This window comes from Seriola dumerili, unplaced genomic scaffold (assembly GCF_002260705.1).
Source record: "Seriola dumerili isolate Sdu_G_001 unplaced genomic scaffold, Sdu_1.0 BDQW01000052.1, whole genome shotgun sequence".
Lineage (NCBI taxonomy): Eukaryota > Metazoa > Chordata > Actinopteri > Carangiformes > Carangidae > Seriola > Seriola dumerili.
The window spans coordinates 4,031,125-4,055,040 of NW_019174307.1; the positions used below are offsets into that span (position 1 = coordinate 4,031,125).

The following is a 23,916-nucleotide window of genomic DNA, read 5'->3' on the forward strand; positions in this document are numbered from 1 at the left end:
GATACAAGAGATACAAGATACAAGTATTTGAATTTACAACATGCCATTCTGAAAGAAAGATGTACTTCAATATAATTGTGCAGTACAATGAGTCAACACCATATTTGATGAATTCCAAGGAATACTAAAGTAATGTCTAATTTAGTGGGTGGGGAAATATGTTTGGGCTTGCCAGGCAAAACTGGTGGTTCCCCTTAAAAAAAAACAAAAAAAACAATAAATCTTAAAAATCATACATACATGGAGAAGAAACGCACAGTTCATAATTAACATTTAAAAGAATTATTGTAGCCAGTGCCAAAATGCAGGAGGTATTTCAAAACAGAAGAAACTCCCATCTTGCTGCACATGAAATCCGTTACAGGAAGGCTGACAACAACCTCGTGTGAGCTGTATCTGACATTGCAAAAGCCCATTTGATGAGCTTGCAGATTTTTGTTCCCTTAATGGCTTTTCTTTATATTTTGGTGTTTTTTTTTTTCGCCATTTCAAGCTCCCTAACCAAAAGGTCATTTGTTATTATGCTTGGGTGGATTTTATATCTTGGTTGCAGTCCAGCCCACATACATAATAATACAAATGATTGTGCGTTTCTAATTATTTTATTAATTACTAATTAATAACATGTAATTATAGTACTATTTTATGTTTTAGCTGTGTATGAAACTGAATTTCGTAGTCCTTATCAGCTTCCAGTGTTGTGCTGACCTCATTCAGCTTAGCTTAACTTGTAGCTGCTATTAACAAGCTTTCTTTTAAGAATCCAGACTAACTGATGAGTGGCACTTCATTTACATGCAGTGCATTATCAAAACTGTGTTCCCGAGATGTTTCTTTAGTAAAGTTACTCACTGGCTGCAGCTAAAAAACACACACTACGTCACCCAGGTCAGGGCCTGAGCGGTAAGGCTCGGCTTGGAGCAGCAGCAATCACATGACGAGAACCTAAGCTCAAATAACAAAATATCAATACACTAAAATAACAAATAATATCAAATAAGAACTTAAAAAATAAATTACAGCAGGGAAGACTGTGCAAAACTGCAAAACATAAAAATAAAAAAATTAACTGCATATGGTTGGATATTATCGAATACCGGCCCAAGCCTTTACATGCCAACAAAAGCAACATGTATATCCGGACTGAACTTTAAATATCAGAAGACTAATAAAATATTATCACTTTTGACTAAGTACTATTATTACCAACAAGTTATTAATACTGGGTTCAGTGAGGATCTCCTCACATAGCCCCCTTATTTATGCTTCAACAACCTTGGACAGCTGTTCTGCATCTAACTTGTTTTGAACTTTGTGAAACTTCAGCATTAGTTTTCTTTTGGTACAACTCGTCCTTATATCTCAGGCCTTGTTCTATTTGACCTATTTTTTTTACAGGCACAAGGACTGAACAGTATGTATTAAGATGCAGGTGGTAGATGATGATAAAATGGTTAACTTCTGTTAATTCAATCTTACCTCTGGACAATGGAGGATAGATTTGAGAGAACAGGACTTGCTCTAGTTTTCTAGGGCTTGTTGTTAAATCTAAAACGTACAATTTATCTTAAAAAACAAGTCATATGAAAAGATGATATGATTTCTTCAGCAATTCAAATAGGTTCTTACTGGTGCTAACAATCAACCAAACAAAGCTTTGTTGGCTGTTGTCTAGCTACCTATCTACATCAATGAAAAACAGTAACAGAAACATAACCACAAATATGCAGCTGTGAAAAATGTTAACTGATCCTAGCAACAGGCATCTGACTCTGGTGTCAAATGAAGATGAGTTATGACTGGGACAAAAACCTGAAGACGAGCTGAAACCCAGAAAAACACACACAAAGACTGTTTCCGCCAACTTGCAGCACCAACTTGTTCTTTAGCTTTAAAATGTCAGGAAGAAGCATAAACCTTATGAGTGAGTAAATACACTGGGTCATACACATACCCACTGTAGTAAGTAGTCAGTAACGACTTAATTTCAAGAGGCAGACGATCCCACAAATCCAGCAATAGCACCACTTGTAGGGTGTTCTTGTCCCAAGACAAACAACGATAGCAGCCAGCATCTTGCATTATCGATATGCAGTGAAATTCTGTGCTGAGAAGGCCAAAATTACGATGGATAGGTGATTGGTTAGGGCAAAATAGCAACTCCTCCACAACAGAAATCAGCTAACGCGATGACAGACCAAATCAATAAAGTGAAATGAGATGGTTGTCCAATCCAATCACACTATGATTTGTTGACTATTCATCTCAACCCTTCATAAGCAACCATCACAACACACAGCAAAACATTATTTTTTTCAGTTTACACTCTCTTTAACAATATTGCATTAAATTAAGGTGTTACCGTTATAATTTAATATCTTTTTTTACTTAGTATAGTGACAAGCAATAAAAACTCAGTTCTTGTATAAAAACTAATTAAATATATAAATATATATATATATATACATACACACACATACTGTACATATATACATTCTTCAGCCATTCAACTCTGCCTACTATAATTCCTGGCAGTGAAGGAGACACTCTATATACAAGGTGGATGAGCTGAATATCATCTTCAGATTAGTTCCAAAATTCAGGAGGGATTACCTGGCATCAGCCCAGTCAACTCAGGACATTCAAGCATGCAAGGAACTGTCGGCACTGAGCAGGACTGTATTCTCTGCTTCCTGTGCAGATCAGGTTTCTAATTCTGACAGCTCACAAACAGCAAACTACAAACCAGTGTGAGCATCAGGAATGCAAGCCCATCAAAATGAACTGAAAAACAGGTCACACACCTCTCCTCAGATATGCATTGTTTCTTCGCTTAGACATTTCTGGTAACACTGCCTACCTGTTTACTGTTGCATGTTATTTATTTGACTCGGGCTCATATGAGAAATGTATTTTAAATATACTTTTAATATATGAATCTTTTCTGTGAGTTTGCTCCAAGGACAATAGAACAATCCAAAAACGGCCTTTGCTTTATTGCCAGGTTTTGTAACAACTACCAGAAAAAGAAGTCCAACTACTACAAACAACAATCTTTGCAACACTTTGCTTCTCCATTCTTGGCACACAACTACAACAATGCAAGCAGTGGATGGATGGCTGGGGGTGCCTGATGTTCCCTCTCTTCAAAGCCGATCTCTCCAAATCAGTGAGTAGCAGTAAATCCAAACCACTGTTTGGAAACATCTCGAGTGCTCCTTTGCCTCATGCAGTCTCCACGTATGAAAGCCAGCTCTGATTTACTACCAGCCAGAGCCGCAATTTACAGTTCTTAAAGCCCTGAAAGATGCTGTTGCAGTGACAACACTTGATACTCAATGGCACAAAGTCCCCCGAGAAAATCTCATTTCTTTTCTTTCTAAAAAGGCAAGTGGCCTTCAATCACTGAAAGGCTGGTGCCCACTTGCACAGCTAAATTAAAATCAGTGGGTTTCTGTGGGTTTAGTCAAATACTCATCAAAACATATTTGCCAGAAACGTGTGAGTTATTACATATAAAACCTGCTTGATATTGTGAAACCTTGCTGATCTTGTCACTATGGCCTGTAAAAAGTTATCTGTTTGTCACAGGTATGTGTATGCCTGATTCCTCACTGTTGATTTTTTAATTTCATTTTCTTATTTGTTTGTTTGTTTGCTTTTCTTAAGTTGAATTTACGTTCCTCGTTTTAACTAGGAAGCCAATAGCTAAAGGTGTGAATTTTGTATTGGGTAACACAGATCCAAAATTTTCTTTTTTTCAACAAGCATTTTTACTCCAAATAATCTGCATCTTTTATGTGTCATCCAGTGATGTTAACTGCTTTTCCAGAGCACCCACTGCTCGTGTGTCGAGGTGTACATTGTGTTCAACAACGGCTTCACAGGAAAATTTTTATAGCAGGCATCTGACCTCCAGATTAGCTGACCCAGAGTGGAAATTTGTTGGATGACCCAGTAATAAAACACCTTGTCACAGTGTCACCTTGACTTTATGCCTCCTGCGGTATGAGCTCTATAAGGGCCTGGCTGTTAATTGGTCTGTGCTTTGGTTTATGCATGCGTACGCTGTTCCGCTTGAGAAAATCGTCAGTGAAGTCACCCTTGAACGCTCGTTCTCAAGTAGCACATGTAATCCGTGGATCCTCTGTCTTGATCTCCTGATCAGGATTAAAAATGATTAAAAAAAAAAAAAGAAGAAAAAAAAAGCTAAACTAAAATTAAAGGGATTGGTTGTCACAGGAAAGATGAGCAAGCGATTAAATGAAAACACTGGCGTGGGGCTGTCTGCTTTTGCACACCCTCTTCCCTGTACAACTGGAATCTGGATCAAAAGCCTTTCATAACCTTGAGAGGGGATTTTCCTCCGCTGCCATCACCTAATGGATAGTTTCAGTGTAAAAAAAAAACTATGTTACATGTATATAATGAGTGTGTTTCCCCTCGCAACAATTTATGGGCAGCCCATCCAATCAGATTGCTTTCTCCATTTATTACACTGCGCCAAGACAAAGAGGAGAAGCTAGGCTCAAAACACTACAACAAAGTGGTAAAAGATTATATGTAGTCTTGATCCTATAGATGGTAGTTTTTTCTTAAAGGCCATGAACTTCCACAAATGTAACAACTACACTATTGTAACTCATTCTTGTTTACTACATGAATGCTCCCATTAATGAAGTTGCCTTTGGTTATGTTGACTGCATCTGTCTGGACGCCTCCAGAGTGCAATATCTCTGACCTAAGCAGCTTCTTGTTGTCACACACATCCTCATTAAATAAAATAGCACTCAAGCCATCTATAAACTGGAGACCCGATTACCAAGTTAAAACAGCTGGTGAACTGCAGACGTTTCATCGTCCACTGTCCTTAAAGAATGAAATACAGAGGTTCGATAAAAGGGGGAGGTCTTTGTCTGCTGCCGTTCCATCAGTGTTAGACACCATTCAAGAGGTTTTTTCTATCCCCCACAATTAGCCCACATACAGCGAGAAAAATAAATTCAAACACAGTCAGTCAATACGCATTGAATAACAATTAGTTTGCAAGCGCAGACTTTTGCCAACGTGCGTTCGCTTGTACTTGCAACAACAACAAACCGTTTGAAGTAGTTTGCCTTGTGATCCAGCAGGAGGAACTCCAAAACTTCACTATCAGCTTAACTTATGGCATGATCTATTGATCAGTAAAGAAGACAGCTAGTGCTGCAAAACTAGCAAAATCCTCCTGAGTGGACAATCGCAATACCAAAGCACCTGAGAAGCAGCGAGTCCAAGTATTTTGAGTTCTACATCGTTGACGGCAAAGTAACTAACTAAAGGTGCTGATCCTATGCAAACAGCAAACCAATGTTGCATCATCAGCTGTAACTCTCAAAAGATAATTGTTTAGAGAGGCCAACGATATATCACTGACAATCCTTTTCAAATGTATTTTTAATATTATATCTATGCATAGAGAAATATATGTTTCAGACTGTGTCATATTAAGGCAGTTTAAATTCAACAGAAAATATCTAATCATGCTCACCTAGCAAATCTTATTAGGTCATTACATATCCTGATTTCGTAATTTTACATATGCTGCGTTTGTGTGATATAATTTTAAATCTTACCAGGTTACATTATTAGTAGACAGCACATTGTTTTTAGTGATATTTTTAGCTTTGTCAGTTGGTTCAATGAGCTACACAACAGTTATACCAGCAGTTGCTAGTCGTAAATATGTATTAACCACTAGTCTCTATGTAAACACTCTTCTTTGTGGTATAACCTGTTTTAAATTAGTGATGTGTAAATCTCTATTTACATTATAACTAGTCTAAGCTGAAGTTATAAAAAGCTGGTGAAAGCCGCTCCTGTCTGCGAACATTTAATAGCCTACAAATGGACATTGCACATTACATGCTGACACCTATCCAAAAAACAGCTACCACATGCTTAGAGCCTGTAGCATCCTGCTATGACTCCTTCCTTTCATGTACACTTTTCCAAATTTCATAGTACTGTTACACTGTGCTGATGTGCCAGGCAGCTACAGTGTTACATGCGGGAGCACAGTCTGCAAGAAAGGACACTTCTTACTTGGAGCAAGCACATCCATCCATCAGGTTTTTGTAACTCATCCCTGTGGCACTCTGGCTTTACCCTTCACCTCTTGCTCTATGTGGAAGATTATATAATGCCCACGGTTTTAACTCAGACTCTGTGTGGCATTAGACATATGCATCAGCAGACCTGACAGTATGAGAGGGAAGACTTCAGACTTGCAAGGTCATACTAGAGGACGAGGAGACAGATCGGGGAGCGTAACAAAAAGAGCAGCACAAGGGCAACAGGAATAGAGACTGACTGCAAAAGACGGGGGAACTAGCTGGAAAGGGAGAATGAATCAACAAAACTGTGCTGTCAGCATCCCCGGGGCCAGCAGGGAGCATTAAGTGAGTTGACATGGGCCACTGAGTCTCCCCCTTTTTGCCTTCCTTCTCTCCTCCCTTCCATTTCTCCCTTTGTCTTTCTCTCTCATCCATATGGCAGATTCCACCTCTTCCCCTCCCCCTGCCCTGCTGCGCACTCTATTGAAATGGCCTCTCTCCCACACACAAACCCTCGCTTGCTTGCACAAGCATCCCACATCCCCTGAGCCATGTCTTATTTACGGTTCGATTACGGCCGACCACCCTCCAGGACGAACGTCCTCCTCCGCCTCCTCTCTGCCTTGTGCCCAGATGTTGTTCAAATAATTAGGGGAAAACCTGTTTTGTCCACTGGGGTCATAACAACATCTGTGGCGAATGCAGCAAGAAAGCTGCAGCAGCAGCATCATCATAATCATCACAGCACTGGTGTCGGAAGAGGAGAGAAGGATGAAGCCTGACGTGCATATATGACCAGTGGCAAGCACAGCTATTCATTTAAGACACATAGGAACATTTTTAGAAGTCGCTAGAGACAGAAATGCACCTCGAACAGCACAAATGCCACTGTATATACAGTAAACAAATCCCTGTGCAATACATAAGTTAAGAGCAGAGGGCTCTGCAGTGAGTGCACACACACACACACACACACACCTCCGCAGAACAAGGTAATAAAGTTGTGTGCCAATGATTGAACAGAACCCCTGGGAGGCACAACACAGCACTATCCCTGCTACAGAGGTGAGTAATGGGACTGCTACATCCTCCTTGCAAAAACCACTAGCGCTGCCTGCCTGCCTGCTGACGCATTCCACCAGAGTCTGCAACACACTCGCCCTGCAAAAGCTCCCCTCTGTGTGATACAAACAGCTCCTTCATATAGGCTGGTGAATGTAGCAGCAAGCCTTAATGTGACACGCTTTTGATGAATATTATGAGGTCTATTTACTGCATAGACTGTGGGTGTACCATCAGGTCAGGTATTACGGGCGCTGAACAACCTTTTGACAGTTGCTGAGGGTATTCACAAAGTACAACATGGCATATTATGACTAATACAGCAGAGCGAGAGGTATGATTTGAAATTCATGGTATAAGGATTTATCTAATGAAACTTAAGAAGGTCGTATTTCATCACTTTGTCTACATCTGTGGGAACGTCAAAGCCAAGTTTCTCAATAAATATCTGAACCAGTTGAGATGTTTTGCAGTCTTTCTCGACACATCAGGAGCAAAACTAATGACTATTTTGATTAGCTGGACTCATAACTATATTATTTTGGTCTATACAATGAGGGAATATTGAATGTCAAAAATGTCTGTCACAATTTCCATCAGTTCAAAAGTCAAAGATAGTCACACGTTAGTCACACGACTAAGAAAACCAACACGCATTCAAATTTTAGAAAATCAAACTAGTAAATTTTTGGCATTTTTGCCTTTAGCAAACAATTTATTCTTATAATTGATTAACTGTTATGCTTATACATTGATGGAAAATAGTGAAAAATATCCATCAACTCTTGTAGCCCAAAGTGAAGTTTGAAAATTGCTTGTTTTATTCAATCAAGAGTCTAAAATCCCAAATATATTCAGCTATTACAAAGGAAAGCCTTAAATCTTCACATCCGAAAATCTGTAAATGGGAATTTTTGTAATTTTTGGTAAAAAAAAAAAAAAATGTCAATAAAGTCAAAAATGACTTCAAGCTAACTTATCAATTATCAAAATAGTTGCAAATTAATTTTCTGTCGATGGACTAATCAATTACATGACTAATTGTTGCAATTGTAATTCATACTTCACACAGAAGTCTAGAAAACAGTGTAGCTTCCTTGTGTGATGTCTTTTTTTCCATAGGCTCTCTGTGGTCTTATGGTTTAGCTGCAAATAGTAAAATTTTGGAAAAAACAAAATGCCTGAAAAATGGCTTAAACTCAAGATTAAAATGACGCTTTGTCCACGAGAGGTGAAGAGACAGTGTCACATAGCTGTGGATGGGAAATGTACGGTGGCCGACCATCAAATCCAAACAAAGAGCTTTGTGTTCACCAGGGGAAGTTGCAACAAAAAGCTGCTCACAGTGCAACACAAAAAACAAAACCGCCCAAAAAGCAAGTGGCACACATTCCTTTACTAAGAATAAGCACTTCTGGCTGAAGTGTGGATGTGCAGTTTTAGTCCACAGCTCTATTTCTTTTTCAACGCCCTTCTCTGTATTCTTTCCACAAAACACTTTAAGCAGCAGAGAAATATCTAACCCCTGCCCATTTAAGTAATGGTTGTTTATTTAAAAAGTATACTCATTGTAAATCTCTTCAGACAAGTGGATCAGCAAACTGCCAAAAATGTATTTTAAATGGAAGTGTACAGAGAAGCAGCCATCTGCCCTGCTGGTCCCAAACAGTGTTAGTGAATGTGTTGTTCCCAGACTTTCAAATGCCCCTTGCTGTTACACTGCCATTTAAAGGCAGCAGAACACCTCGTGTGTGTGTGTGTGTGTGTGTGTGTGTGTGTGTGTGTGTGTGTGCGTGTGTGTGTGCATGTGTGTGTGCGTGTGTGAGGGAGGGGTCATTGTTTAGATCCTGTCTGCCTCACAGAACTCCCACTGCACTGTGTCTATTCAGGTCATCAGGTTGGGTTACAACACAGCTCAATCGCCTCACCTAATTGAAAGACAATCACCCTTGTAAATGCATTGTGTCTGCAGTGAGTACTATTTTTAGCACAATGGGCTATACACAATATTATTTTGCCTCTGCAATAGAAATAATGCTCGACTATATTACTGTCCGATGAGTTCATAACAGCCTTTTCTCTGTTGTTTTCATTTTACAAGATGGGTATAATATGGTATAATACATGTCATAAGTGGTGAAATACCATAAATTTAGTAAGCACTAACAAATAGAGGCAGGTCGCTAACAGCAGTGGCTCGCAGCACAGAGTCGGTCCACGCTCACTTTGCTGCACTTTGCTGAAAATGGCCTTTCTGTTGCTGTACTAATGGAATTACTGCTGTGGAAATGGACATAATTCTGAGTTTATCAAGGAAACAGGTTAACATAGGGGGAGGCCATTGAGGTAAACAGGGGAATCTGAGCGTTTACAAAATTTGTTTTCTTGTCTTTCCGGAGTCCTTTTTTCCCCCTACCTGTTCAAAAGAGCTTCTTTTACCTTCATCAAAGCTGAAATTCAAAGTTTCCATCTACTTGTTGGATTCAGGCTGAATGTTGAAAGCCATTTTTTTCTTGCCACTAGTCTACCTTCCCACAAAAAAGTAGATGCTGACTCTATGCTTCTGTCCTGTGGGATAAGAGTGTAATTTAATATTCACTAATACTCTCCAGGAAACTCACTTAAGAAAAAACTAAAGCTATGTGCAAACGTACACAAAGGTATTTGCAGGCTTAATCACATACCACAATTCAAGGTGTTGATGGAAATGTAAGCCTCTTAATGAGAAAAAAAATAGTTAATGAAAAGTTCAACACCATGCAGTGAAGACTTGAAAAGTGTAAAATTTGGGAGAGGTGCTAAAAACTCACACCTGCCTCTGGTGCAGCAGAACATCCTAATTTAGGAACATCTTTCATCACCACTTGGTCTGAGTGAGAGTGTGTGTTGCCTGCAGAGAAAAACTCTCAACCCTGGGAATAACAAGGAGCATGTGTGTCTGAGTGTGTGAGTATGTGTATGTGTGTGTGTGTGTGTGTGTGTGGGTACGTCAGTGGAGAGAGGTCTCGTAGGCATACAAAAACTGACAGAAGGAAAAAGCTAAGGTGACACTATGGGAGCCTCCTGACAAAGAAATAAAACACTGATGAGTCATGTGATTCACAAATAACACCGACATTATCAGCGTAGCTGAAGAAGCACCGGCGCAGGAAATAAAGAGGACTATCAGTGTGAAAGAGTCTCATTTGACTACATGTGATGAACTCTGATGTGATCTTACTAGAGACACATTTGTCAGATGAGCAGTCAGAGGCCGAGAGCCAGAACTGAACTGACAACATAACAGGGGCTCACCCAAAACCGCTCAACGGCAAGGCCACCCTGGGAGTGTCAGACTGTAATTATATCTTTATGAAAATTCTTCTTTTATCACAAATGGATGTGATTTCACAAGCATCACACATGATTTGAACACATGCAGTTATGTGACTTTCAAAGCTGCCATTCATGTAGAGCCCACAGCAGAAAACCGTGCAGAGTGGCTCAAGACATAAAAAGACAAGACTCCTTATTCGTGAGGTGTCAAATCCTTATCTACAACAGCAACCTAAACAGGATTCAGTGTACTAAAATGACTATAAATATATTAGGAGAGACGTTTCTAATAGCGAGGTATACTGTTTAGTTGCGGCTGTGGTACTCAGAGTGCTGCTTTTGCAACATTTACACCACACTGAACAAATGACAACGAGCCAGAACAGTGGTGCTACAGCACAGCAGACCTGAACCACAACTGTCATAACCTGGAAAAACAAACACACAGAGCAACTTCTCTCACACAGACACATGCACACAATCTGCGGCCCTTACTCACGAGATGTGCAAAGGAAGTCAAGGCAGAAAAGAAGGCTCATGCAACCAACCAGGGATGGGAGTCTTTTACAATTTAGATTTTTGATTCTCGAGTCATGTTTTAATCCAAATATCAAATCTCAACTGTAATTGGCATATTTCAGCGTGGTCAAAAGTGGTGAACCAAACTACATTTGATCTTTCACGGTGCTCTGATCATTCAGACAGGCTTGCAGGCGATGAGCACGTATCCAAGAATTTCAAGGTAAGAAAACCACACATTCTGAATGGGGCAATATTTAACAAGAATTAACGAATAACAGCAATAAAACTAGTCATTATCATGTGGGTAGAACTAAAAATGCTTAGAGAGTGGGGGCTTTTGCTGTGTCACTTAATTGTTCTGTGAGGATTCTTATAAACATGAACTAATCAGTAACCGGCAAATGATCAGCCGACTGTGAAGACATTAAAACCAGTCATCAGTATCCATTCATATTAGACTGGTGTATTACTTAGGAAGAAACACCTCACTGTAACTGACTGAAAGAAAACCACAAAAAAGCCGTGTGCATAAGCAAAATACCAAATATATATACAATCCATCCAGATGCAAACCTCAGTTTTCTTTTTTTTTGTTTCTTTTAATGGACACATACATAGGCATTGACGGATAAAATCTCATATTTTGTTATGATGGTTTTGCTCAAATGACCTGCAACTTTTGACACGCAGTGACAGAAAACAGAGCACATTCCACTGTGACGTACATGGATTTTCCAACACTGAAAAAACAATACTGTCATTATCTGTGGCAGATGCGGGCAGCATGCCGAAAAAAAAATTCCAGCAACTGGAACACTTGTCTTAATTATTCTCAGAATGAATGAACGCACATTACTTTAATATCATAACCAGCCAAGCAAGATTTCTTTTGTGCTGCATGCTGTCAGTTTTTTTTTTTGTGACGGATCCGACTCTTGCCTGCTATTGACTGATCTTGTGCGATCATATATGTAAAGCCTAAATGAAAACTTGAAAACCTCCAAACCTATCCAATTACACAGAGCACTTCATAGAGAAACTCCAAAAACTGAGCACATGTTTTGACGACTGTTTCTGCAAACACATGGAGCTGCACCTCTCCTGCATCACTACAGCACTGACACAAATTGCCCAGGGGTAGAACAAATCCTGACCTGTTTTATAGAAACAAAGGGATCAAATTAAAATGTTCCTACTGAGTGAGCAGAGTACACAAATATGCCCCCATGGGCTGGCAGCACCTGCTACGCTCTGCTCCCAGCAAAACCCCCCCCCATAACTTCTCTGAACCATGTTTAGTCCAAGTGCAGCATCTCTATCAGTTCAAAAAACACCTGACCAGAGAGACAGAAACTAACTCCCCCAACCCCACGGTGTGCAGGCCTGCCCTGGATGCTACTGGAGTTTAGACCAACGTCGACTTCAGCAGCTCTGTCCAGCTGTTGGTTGGATTTATACTCCTGCAACTCGTATTCTGTACAGTGAAAACATACTGTTTAGCATTTAAGAGTATGTAAGTATGTAAGTTAAGCAGGCAAATGGAGTTATGTTAGAAGTAAGTAATAGTTTGATCTTTTGCCTGGAACATGCAGCTTTTGCTTCAGTCTTTTAGCATGATATGTGTGGCGGTGTAAAGTCCATGTTCAAGACCCCTTTGACAACGTTGTTGTTCAAATACAAGTCATCTGGGAACATTAAAAAAAAATACAGCCGGAGATGGAAAATCACAGAGCTGACATTAACCTAATTAGCTAGCTAGCTACAATTGATCAAATCTGCCATAGACAGTTGTCAGCCAGGTGGATTGACGCTGGCTGGCTAGAAATGAGAAGTTTGCTTTTGTTTACAATTGTCTGAAATCAAGGACCAATGGTTTGGAAAATTGCTTAGAATTTTGAGTGGTAAACCTGCTGGTGTTACTGTGAACTACTGCATACGTGATAAAACTGCATCTCGCACCAGACCACGTGTTTCAGATTGATCACTATATATTTTTTGTGAAAGCAGTGACGGACTGACTGTTAGGTGACCCTGCTGTTAGGTGACTGTGCTTGAGGAGCTTATGTTTGGCCCAAATGTTATCTAACTGTGGCTGATGACAAATACACTGTACAGGTACTTTACTAGTGGTGTTGAAGGGCTTAAAAGGGGTCTTAAGGGAGTCCTCTACTAGCCCCACTTAGATACTTATCAGTATCTATAATCGGCTGCATAAAAAATAGGTTTTGCTGAATTCTGTAACTTCATACCCATAATAGCATAAGGAAGCTTGGTGCTGGAAAGGTTGTTCTTTCAGAAAGGGCATTTAGCCAGAAGGTATTGTGGTTAATTGAGGAAGTCTATCTGAGAATGCAGAGGCTCGACCTCTTCACCCTGAGTCAGTGCGGCACAGATGAAGCCAGTCTGCTGGCTAAACCTGAGCGTCATTAACCCTTTCAAACAGGAGCGTTGAGGCAAGCTCCTCAGGACAACACACTAAAAGGCTCTACTCTATTTTTCTTAATCTTGCTCCTCCTTGTCATTCTATATATAGCCATATCACCAAGGGCTCTGTGCAGAGCTCCATAGAATATGGAGGACAAGAAGGATACAGAGACGGTTGATGAATATGAAAAAAGACAGGCAAGTGGAGGGGATGGCAACTTGGTTCATTCATTTATTCTGGGACAAACTCTCCTCGCACATTCAAAAGTTTAAAAGAACTATTTGTTGTTCAAGGGCAGAGGATTTACTGTCAGACTGTACCTTCTGTAAAAGCACAAGGCCAAGGAGTAGAGCCTATGAAACAAGAAAAGAGCGTTTTCACAGCTACTCCATGTGGCCTGCATTATTGATGGGCTTAGCCTAATCCACAGTGAATACATGTACCGCCACATCATGACACAATCCATGTTTTCGGGGGTGATACGCACACAGTGAACTGCCATGACGTGAACCTTTGTGCGGATGTTTGTTCTTGCGCATATGCTCACAAAGCCTATACTGACAGACATGGCAGTCAACTATAGTCATACCCAACGGCGAAGCAGCTTTTTTCTGCTGTGTGCCTGAGATCAACAGAGAGCTCATGTGAAGGCATTGACAGTTACACTTCTGTCTCAAGTACAGGTATGCGCATCAAAGTAAATAGCAGGGGCATCCTCCCTGCACGCTTTCAAACACTGTATTTCAACTCTTTAGTAAATAGATGGCGTGAATGCAATGTGAATGCAATGCAAAGCAATGTTGCTCTGTGTGTAAGGTCAAAATAAGACATGTATACAATTGTATTTTAAGAATTTAACACAGATATTTGTTATTTTCAAGGTAGGGATAAACTATTGAATTTCACACAAACATTAAGTTTCACATATACTGACTATATCCTGTATCAATTTCATATTAGTAATTTGCTACAGTTATTTCAAAGGTGCTAATTTCTCATTAAGCTCAACTTTTAGACTTAATCGTCCACAAAATGAAGGAGAGCAGTTGCGGAGGTGAAAACAGATATTAACTTGGGAAAACAGAGCAACAATAAGCAGAGATCTCTGTAGGACTATCTATGTTTTCATAAGTTTCCTGTGTCCCTAATGAGTTCAAGTAATGACCACTAAATTTGTTTCTGGTCCTGGCAACACTTATGCTGTGTAAGGCTAACAATATCAACCATTCCCATGACTACTACTGCTGCTTTCCCATCCAACAAAGTACCAATGAGAAAGCTTACACCATTGCATTTAACCCCCAGCTACTCTAGTGGAGCGGCTCTGTGGTCACAAAGTTATGGTTGGAGTAGGAAGCCCGTAGTTATGAATGAGTGCAGCTATTTCAACATGAAGAGCAGCAGAGAGAGAGAGAGAGAGAGCATGAACATAAATAAACATTCTGACCTATCTACAACCCAAATACTTTTTATGTTGCATTATTATCCTGCAACACACCATAGTTTTATTTAGTCATTATATTTCATTCACATCACCTAAAAGCGGTGACTCCTCTCTCAGTGCTGCTTTGCAACGGCATTCAGAGTGAGACTCAAAAACAGCAGCATTTGGTATCATAAGCAGCACACACACTCGGTTTATAACCCAGCAGGAACACTATTCTCAAATCCCAGAGACTGTAGCACTTTCTTAATCTGAAAAACTCTTCTGCGGCAACATATCAGCCTATAATATAGCATTTCTTCTCAGTGTAACGGACTATTTTTAGCGGCTGAAGAAAAATTTAAATAAACACTCTTCTACATACATGGTCAAAGTGTAACCCCAGACTAGCCTGTCTGAAACCCCACAATAACCCGCAGGCTAGCCTGCGTACCATTTCTGCCAGTGAGTGGTACAATCAACTATGGCCGAGTGTGTTCCTGGTGGTTGCATGGAGGCCTCGTCCTGCCCTTTTCTGTTGCTGCTAACATGTGAGTGTGTGTGTGTGTGTGTGTGTGTGTGTGTGTGTACGGCATTGACTGTAATGTCACATTCACGCTCTGATGCTAACCTTGTCTGGCATATGCATTAGCCCTTTTCTTCTGTTTTCACTGAGAACTCCTCTGCAGTGAACGTAAAAAGAGGCTACAAAATTCCTTAAACTGTCCTCACACTCAGGCCTTACACGCAGACTGACCTCACATTCACATCACATTTACATACACACACAGTCTTTACACCCTCACTGCAGCGCATACCCCAACATCTACACTTGTGTGTGTTATAATCTTAATGTATACGGCATGAATAAATGGTCGAAACCTGCGGCTTCCTGCTCACCACAATTTGGTGACAGGGGTGATGGGGCGGCATTGATGTGCCCCCCCCACCCCCACCCCCGAGGGAAGTGCAGAATGTCTCAGTCACGCAAGCTGGAGTCATGCTGCTGTATTTGCACAAACCCCTACACTGCACCACCATCACACCGTTCTCCAAAATTACAGCCAGTTGTGCTGCACTGAGGCATGCTCTTCGCTGGGCCAAACTATCTGATACAGGTGAATCCTCTATTTCGGCTTCTAATGCTATATCTTATATTGAAAAATCTCAGACCGCTTTAGCAGGAGGTCAGTGCCTTCTCTGTCTAGTCTGGCAATTTGATGTAACCCCATAGATAAGTATGAAGAAAGAGGTCTGATTCCCATGTGATGAACAAATGATGAGAGTGCATGAGACTGGAAGGTGGAATGGGTAAATGCATCTGAACATTAAGTGTTTTTTTTGATCTTTGTTTGCTTCTTTTTTTTTCTGAAATGCAAAGTGCACTTAACATAGCATGCCTTGCAGGTCAAGAGAAACTTTGAGTTGCTTTAGTACATTCTGTACCGGCGAAATGGCACGACAGACAGAAAATGAGTCTCGCTACAAAATGCAAAATGTTCTCCACAGATATCGGCTGACATGCTCCTCTTCTCTAAATAGACTTTTACACGAAAATGGTGGTTGATTAAAAATAAAATAAAAATAGCCTTGTTCAAATGTTGGTGCAATTTCTTAAATGAGATTCTTATTGTAAGGCTTTTGGTTGTGTGCAGTACTTCCCAGGCAGAAATATATCTGGTCTTAAGACTCTACAAACAACAATATCCATGTAGCAAATACAGTAAATACTAAAGCATCAAAGAAGTGCGTTAGTCTTTACATCAAAACTATCATTTCACATTTGGAACTAGTATGAAAAAATGTCAAACAACATCCAGTCCTTCATAAATCTAAAGCTCAAGCTATGGCTTCTTAGCAGCATAAAGGGAGCACCAAGCCTTGGAGAAGCTCTGCTCAAACCATCATTATATCTGTGCAGTTCACCATAGATAAATTTATACCCTTGACCCTTTACTTTCCAGTGGTTCAGCAGAACAGCAGAAACACAACTGCCTTACAGCCTAAGAATAATGTAAAAACACATAAGTGTGAGTACATGACTTGAATGCTAACATGCACGGACAGATGTTTAATATCACCTCGTTCTTGCCTCTCCGCGAGTCACTGTCACACTGAACAGCAGCTCCTAGTTAGTAACCGTAGCCTTGAGCAAACGTTATCTATTACAGTTTGTTTTACACGGACTGATTAATTGATTGAAACTGGCCGCTCATGCAAAATTAAATCAAAAATCAATTTCAATTCTAATTTGTAGTGGGTGGGGAACAACAGCATTGTGGGATGATTTCTGACAGTCCCAGTGAAATGTGCAGCAGCAAGGTCATCTGTGGCCTCAGTGTTTTGTGGCAAAGAAATGGTGAAATTGACTTGACTGCATGGTACACAAACTGTTTTCATATTGTGCTTTTCAAGCCGAGTGGCACAAAGTGCTTTACAAAGTCGCTCATTCACCCACACATCCAGAGTCATCACTGTCACTTCAGAATTCACAGAGAGGAACAAAAACAAATCAAAGTGTGATCAAAGAACAATGATGGTTACCATCAACAAATGTGTGGCTGGTGTTGTTTTCACTGTGTGTGTGTGTGTGTGTGTGTGTGTGTGTGTGTGTGTGTGTGTGTGTTCATGGAGACAATGTAGCTCTAACTACCACAGAGGCGGTTTTGAGTAATTTGGCAGGTGTTTATTTGTCTGAGGACAGATTTTGTCAACATGATAGTGTCACAACCATGAAAGATACAGTCACAAAACTTTACAGTGTGTGTAGCTGGTTCGACGTGGGTATAGTACTCATGGAATAACGTAGTAATGACTACTGCGTACTCTTAGTAATTTACAAAAACATCTTTAGGTGTTGTGGATTTAATGCTCAAAAACCCATCTAATCTACTACATCAAGACAGTTTGATTAGATTTGAATGACAGGGATCAAACAACCCATCAGTCGTCATCAGAGCCTGCAGATCACATGTTGCTTAATTTCATGTGTCCACTTGGGTCATCAGGTCGAGTAGTGTCTCATTTCACTGGCACGGGTCTTCGGTCTGTGTGCCAATGGATCTAAATGGACATATATATTGGATATTAATTATTTGGAACATCGTCTATCGTCTGTCGCCCAGTTGGCTACAGACTGTTTTATCATTGGGGAAGGAGGTTGAAATACAACTCGCATCATTTATATAAATATGTCTCCGACGCACATAAACCAATTATTTTAGTTTCTATGACTTTGTTCTCACGACATCATCATTATTAACATTGTGCTGCTCTTTTCCACCGTGGCAACTTAACAGATTAAATTTAATGATAGCACATCATGCTGCTGCCGGTGTTTGTGTTTTCTCTCTGTTAGGGTCTTGTTTTTGTCGACCGCATTTTGGTTCAGGTTTAATTATCCTCAGGTTATGCCTGGCTGTGCTTGGATTCCCCTCAGATCAGGTCTCTCTTTTTGAAAATTATTTTATGCACATCGGGTTCAGGTAGGTTTTCCGAAGGTTATCTTTGTAGGGCCTTTAAACCAGTTGCTTCAAAGCTAAAACACAGGAAAATGTGGCTACAGTTTGGGTAATAACTTTACCCAGGGCTGGGACCACTGCAGATATTAGAAATAAAGGCTTTTAATCTGGGTAATAACTTTACCCAAACTGTCACCTGCAAATATGTGTTTCAACCTGGTTCAGCTTTAACCAATTATACTTTCAGCATTCACTTCTACTTTCAAAAGAATATGTTCAGGCTGGGGATCTGTTTAAAACCTTTCTGAGCGATCACACTACGTGTTCCATTAAAACTGGATGTACAGCTGTGGCTTCACAGTTTCACCGTGTGCGTGACTCCTATGTGTCCCCTCCACTCAACGGATCTTCTCTTAAGGGCTGGGACCACTGCAGATAATAGAGATAGAGGCCTTTTAATCTCTAATCTGATTACACATTATGACCAACCCCTTGCTTTTTCAATTGTTTGTGGTGAAGTTCACGTATATCCTTTCCTCTTAATACTGACTCTAATAACAACAAGGGGAATTTTGCTATTGGGCAACTCAAAACAGAAGAGACAGGAAGGTGGGGAGAAGGCTAAGTGTCACACAGGACTGACGGGTTGATGCAACAGCATGAAATACGAGCTGATGTTTACTTATATCGATAACTAAGTGAGAGAGAAGAAAACAGGATGCCTGCTGTGTTTCAGGAAAAGTACACAGGACAAAGGATGAATGGTAGCTAGCCAAAAATGGCAGGGAAGTGGCCACTGATAAGGAGAACAAGGGAAGTCAAGAGACGGTTCCTCGATTAAGAAATGTGTCCATTCAAATAGTTCTTGTGCTTTTAGATAGAAACTATGTGAAGGAATGTTCCTGCTTGTAACGAGAACGTTGTTAACTCTAGCACCGTGTGTCACCAGCAGAAAGACAGCTTGTTTTCATCCACATTCCTGTTTATGGTATTGTTCATGACACATTGTATAATCACTCTTAAGCTACGGGAAGTCAAATTAACTAACTCGGTCCTACCAGCCTCATGATAAGACCAGACTGACGTCTGTTTTTGCAGCATTAACACTGTCCTGCTGAGGAACGCAAATATATTCAGGAAGACATCCAGAGTGAAGGCAGCAAGAGCAATTTTGTTTCATCCAACCTTTGCAGTCAAATATTTTGCTTGCAAACAAGCACTGGGCAGTCTGGCAGGTGCTCTTATCGGCAAGGGGACAACTTGCCCAAATTTGGTGCTTGGCAGGTGTTCATTTGGTCTGCGAACACCTCGATTCCTGACAGCGTGACAATCATTAAAACACCAAACTAGCTCAGAGACACTAAGAAGGAAAAGCAGAGTTAAACAAACTGTCAAACAAGGTCGACTGTCAGTTTTAGAGGTCATGTTTAGGTCGTCAATCACGGTTTTTATGTGGGCCTACATCTCCTGAAGGTGAGCACTTGCATCAGGGTAACAGAGTAATAGGGTGTTTATCCAGCAGCTTATCACAATGATGACTGACGCTGAGCCCATGTGGTTTTCTTCAAATGTGCATCCTCATCAGCCTGCAAATCCTAAGGAAATGCATTGTCTTTTAATAGTGCTTTATCCCCATGATGTTGCAATGGTGTATGCATCAGGGCTCAAACAACAATGTCCTCAGGGCAGGGAACATACAGATCTATGACAGAAGCTGCTATGTCCACATGGGGCTGTGTGAAGGTTATGGCTCCCATTTTTTTTTTTCCTCCAGTTATGCATTACAGGAGCGTTAAAGGAGAGCGGGCTTTCCTTTCCTCTGATAGACAGCAACAATTTATAAGCATGAGTAGAAGCTTCCTCTGCTGCTGCTGCCGCTGCATGGGTCCACTAACACAGAGCCAGTGCAGCATCTCAGCTGCATGCAGCTTTCCTTAGCGGGCACAATGCAGCAACGCTGAGTGAACTTCCCTCTCACACACACTTACACACACACACACACAAAAACACACACACTCACAACCACAGAGACACACAGCCAGTTTGGAACGGTACCCTCAGTGCCCGGTCTAAGCTATTTTCCCCTCTTTAAACTTGTCACCTCAGCAAGTGGAACAGTGCTGCCGCAGTTCTGTGGAATGTACAGTTAGGTCCAGGGCAGCCGGCCCCTCATATTAGCTTTGATCAGTATTTGCTAAGGTTGCCCCGGACGGTGTTTTGTTTTAGCTGACTACTGCAACCGGATTTTGCAAAACCTCAATTACTCCCTTTACCTCAGCAAATCAGCAAAATTGCTTTTTCCCCCACACAGCTGCAAATAGATTCAATCATTCCGCATAATTTCTTTAAATGAAAACAAGTGTTTGTCAGCGAAATGCTTCTTCTGCATTTGTTGTTCTGCAAAATAATCCAACTATGCTGCATTGTTTAAGGGAAAATGTGAGTCTTTGTTACGTGTTTGAGCCAAGTCTCACAGCCCACCACACACTTAGCTTTAGGAACAGGATACCTTCAAAGAGAAACACCACTCCACTCAAAGGTAGAGCTGATACCATCACAAATTAGGAGACTTTTCACGAGTACACACAAAGAGGTGTTTCTGTTATTTAGACCACCCTCACTGAAATAAATGAGGCGGACAAAATAACAAACACCTGCTTGTATAATGCATTACAATTCAACAGCACCACAAACCTCAGCCTCCAAAAAAGACCATAAAGTTGAATCAACACCTCTCTGAAACATAAACCCTCATGAGGGTATGATTTAGGTTAGTTTTAGCTAGGTGTACCAAATACATTGCCAACTGAGTGTACGTCAAATACGTATGATAAGATGCTTTAAAACGAGCACTTGGGGTCCTCCCTAAGACTTTCATCCATTCAAGTTCCAGGGATTCCCTTCTTTAAAACCCCAAATCTACCCCTGCGCCCAGCACACCACTACTGAAGACACGCAGTGAAACGAAGATGTTGAAATTAAATGGTAACTTGCCAGCATAAACACCAGAATAAACACTGGGACTTTTGTAATATGTGAAAGCCTGTTTGGGCTGTGGCTAACAGGCATCTGTCCCTTCAAGGCGAACACTCTCAGCCTTGTTGTTGCTGCCAATGAGTGTGTTACGGGAAATTGCCCTGTTTGAGTATGTGAGTGTGTGCACACACGTGGCTCATTGCCAAAGTTGGTGGACGCATTTCATTGCCATTCATTTATTTATTGTACATCATCGTATTAGTCGAACTTGTTAGTGCAATAATTACTTTAAAGCATTTTCCCTTTTATTTTGTACAAAAATTCATGGCAATACCAAACCTTGTTAATAAGTCCTTCATAAGACGCAGAGGAGATCAGTTTTTTTGTGCCTTTAAATGTATTGTTACTATCAGGTTACAGTATCTCAATGCAACACCAGAGATACACAGAAGAACGTTATAACTTTACACACTTTCTTTTTGAATGCTGCAGAGTTTGTGCTGAGCAGAGCTGCACCGATAGATCGACTGATATCAGCTTGTACATTTCAAATACATATCAGTGTCGGTGTAACTGTGAGCCGACACACGACACAAAATTTCAGCACAGAAATGCAGAAGATATGTCATTTATCAAAAATGTTTGTTATGTGCATCTGTTAAAGTCTCAAATATTGATATTGGTATCAGTCTAGCTGCTGAGCTAAAGTTCTGACAACAGCTGTTACAAAGCTTCTCCTAGGTCCTCATCTGTCTGGCTGCTGCATCGTATTATCTGTGCACAATGTGATGCATTGTATGCATGATAGATAAAAGAAGTTGTTCACGCTATTAGTGGCTGGATAATAAATGGATCAGTGCCTTCTTATGGACACTGGATTCTTTCGCTGACAGATGATGGTGATGAAGGATTTTACTTAAACACTGCATCAAAAAGAAAGTCTGCAGAGAAATCTGGAAGCAGCATGTAGAAGGTAGCACCAACTACTGACTTAAAATGTATTCTTTCATGTTAAGAAGTTCTTTATCGCAAGAAAAAGTTTGATAATAGTTTAAACTAGTAGAGTATGATAATTATAACTGCATAAATTCTATAAATGCTGATCAATAAATTATGGCAATAAATTACCATGACACAATACTCAAACTGTCTGGTGGCTCCATCTGCCTTGCAGGTGAGCAATGGGTTAATACGAAACAGTTCAATAACATACCTGAGAAAGATGTGCACACAGAATTACACTGAAAAGTAATTCTGGCTACTTATCTCACATGAGATAGACATGCAATATTGTCAGAGCAGCCACACTTTGAAGTGGAATGTGTGAATTTTCAATCTCTGCATTCATCTTTTGCAGAAATTGTATGCACAATTACAGCAATATCACATTTCACCTTTGATTTCACTTTTGCTTCCCTTTAAATTCTGGAACAGGGAGTTCAGATTAAGTGTTACTGACTTTTGAATGATCCAGTTGTTTCCTTTTTTGATTCTCTCCTCCTTGTCCAACATGGAATTTGCAACCGTGTGTGTCCACAGACAAGAGCAGATTTGAATACTGCAACACATACCTGCATAACACTTCACTGTGCTGCCGCAGCTAGCATAGCGTTATTATTACTGTATCTCTGTGAATTGTACATGATGCGGTCCCGGGTAGACCTCGACAGGCACCACTGACAGGGTAAAGCTGAGGTAAGATGACAGCCATAAATCCCACAGTCGCGCTGCATAGACACACGGCAATTTCACAGCGCTCAAGTAAATATTTTGTTTAACCAGTGATGTGATGAAAGATGTTTTGACCGGTGAGTCCCCATGTCTGCGCTGTTCTAGAGGATTACCAACCTGATATTACATAAACACAACCGGAACCCAAATCATATTAGCAACCCCGTTTATTTCATCCTCCGCAGTCCCAAAATAACACGCAAAAAGGCTACTCACCGTTCGTGCGGTACCGGAGAGTTAGGATTTCCGGACGCGTTGAAATCTTCTCCGACACTTCACTTGAAAACACAGCCGTCTGTTTTCCTCCGCGTCGTCGCTGCTGTTGGAGAAAAATGAACACAGGCTCGGAGCGGTTGTACGGTCGCATGTACTGCAGTGTTCACAGCAGTCTGCTGTCGGCCCCCTTCTTCTTCATGACGCTTTGTCGTGGTTGGTAAAGGGAACGGTGCATTACCGCCGCCGTGTGGCGTGGAGTCAGTACAGCTCGGTCAATTCAGGACTGGTCTCCCGTTGTAGGTCTTGCGCGTCTCGCTCAGCGACTAGTGTCAAGTCACCGTCAGATAAGTTGACCTCCGCTCAGGATTTTCAAAATAAAACCAAAAGGCATGTAAAGAGAGAGTAAACGGTGATAATAAAACAAAATGTGGGATTCAAGGACACACGTTTCAAACTGTTGTGATGGTTGTGGCATATTCTCACAAAAAGCTATCAAATATCTATTTTATTCTTAAAATCTGATCATCATAAAGCACCTAACATGGAAAATAAAGGTGATGTTGCGATCATGCCTAGAAAATCCGGTACAAAATAAAAGACAACAGAGGGTTCAGTGTCACATTTAAACTGCAGTTATTTGTTCTAATTATTCATTTACATGTAATGTGGTTTGAATATTTCACACCATAA

General features: G+C 40.6%; 1 protein-coding gene across 1 annotated transcript in view; it reads right to left on the bottom strand.

The window, feature by feature from the left end:
• Positions 1-23,380, bottom strand: part of LOC111218474 (double-stranded RNA-specific editase 1-like) — a 112,877-nt gene extending 89,497 nt beyond the window's left edge. Inside the window, exon 1 of the mRNA XM_022740800.1 lies at positions 23,227-23,380. The gene's annotated coding sequence lies outside the window, so the exon portion shown is untranslated. The remainder of the gene's footprint in view (positions 1-23,226) is intronic.
• Between the last annotated feature and the right edge of the window lie 536 nt (positions 23,381-23,916).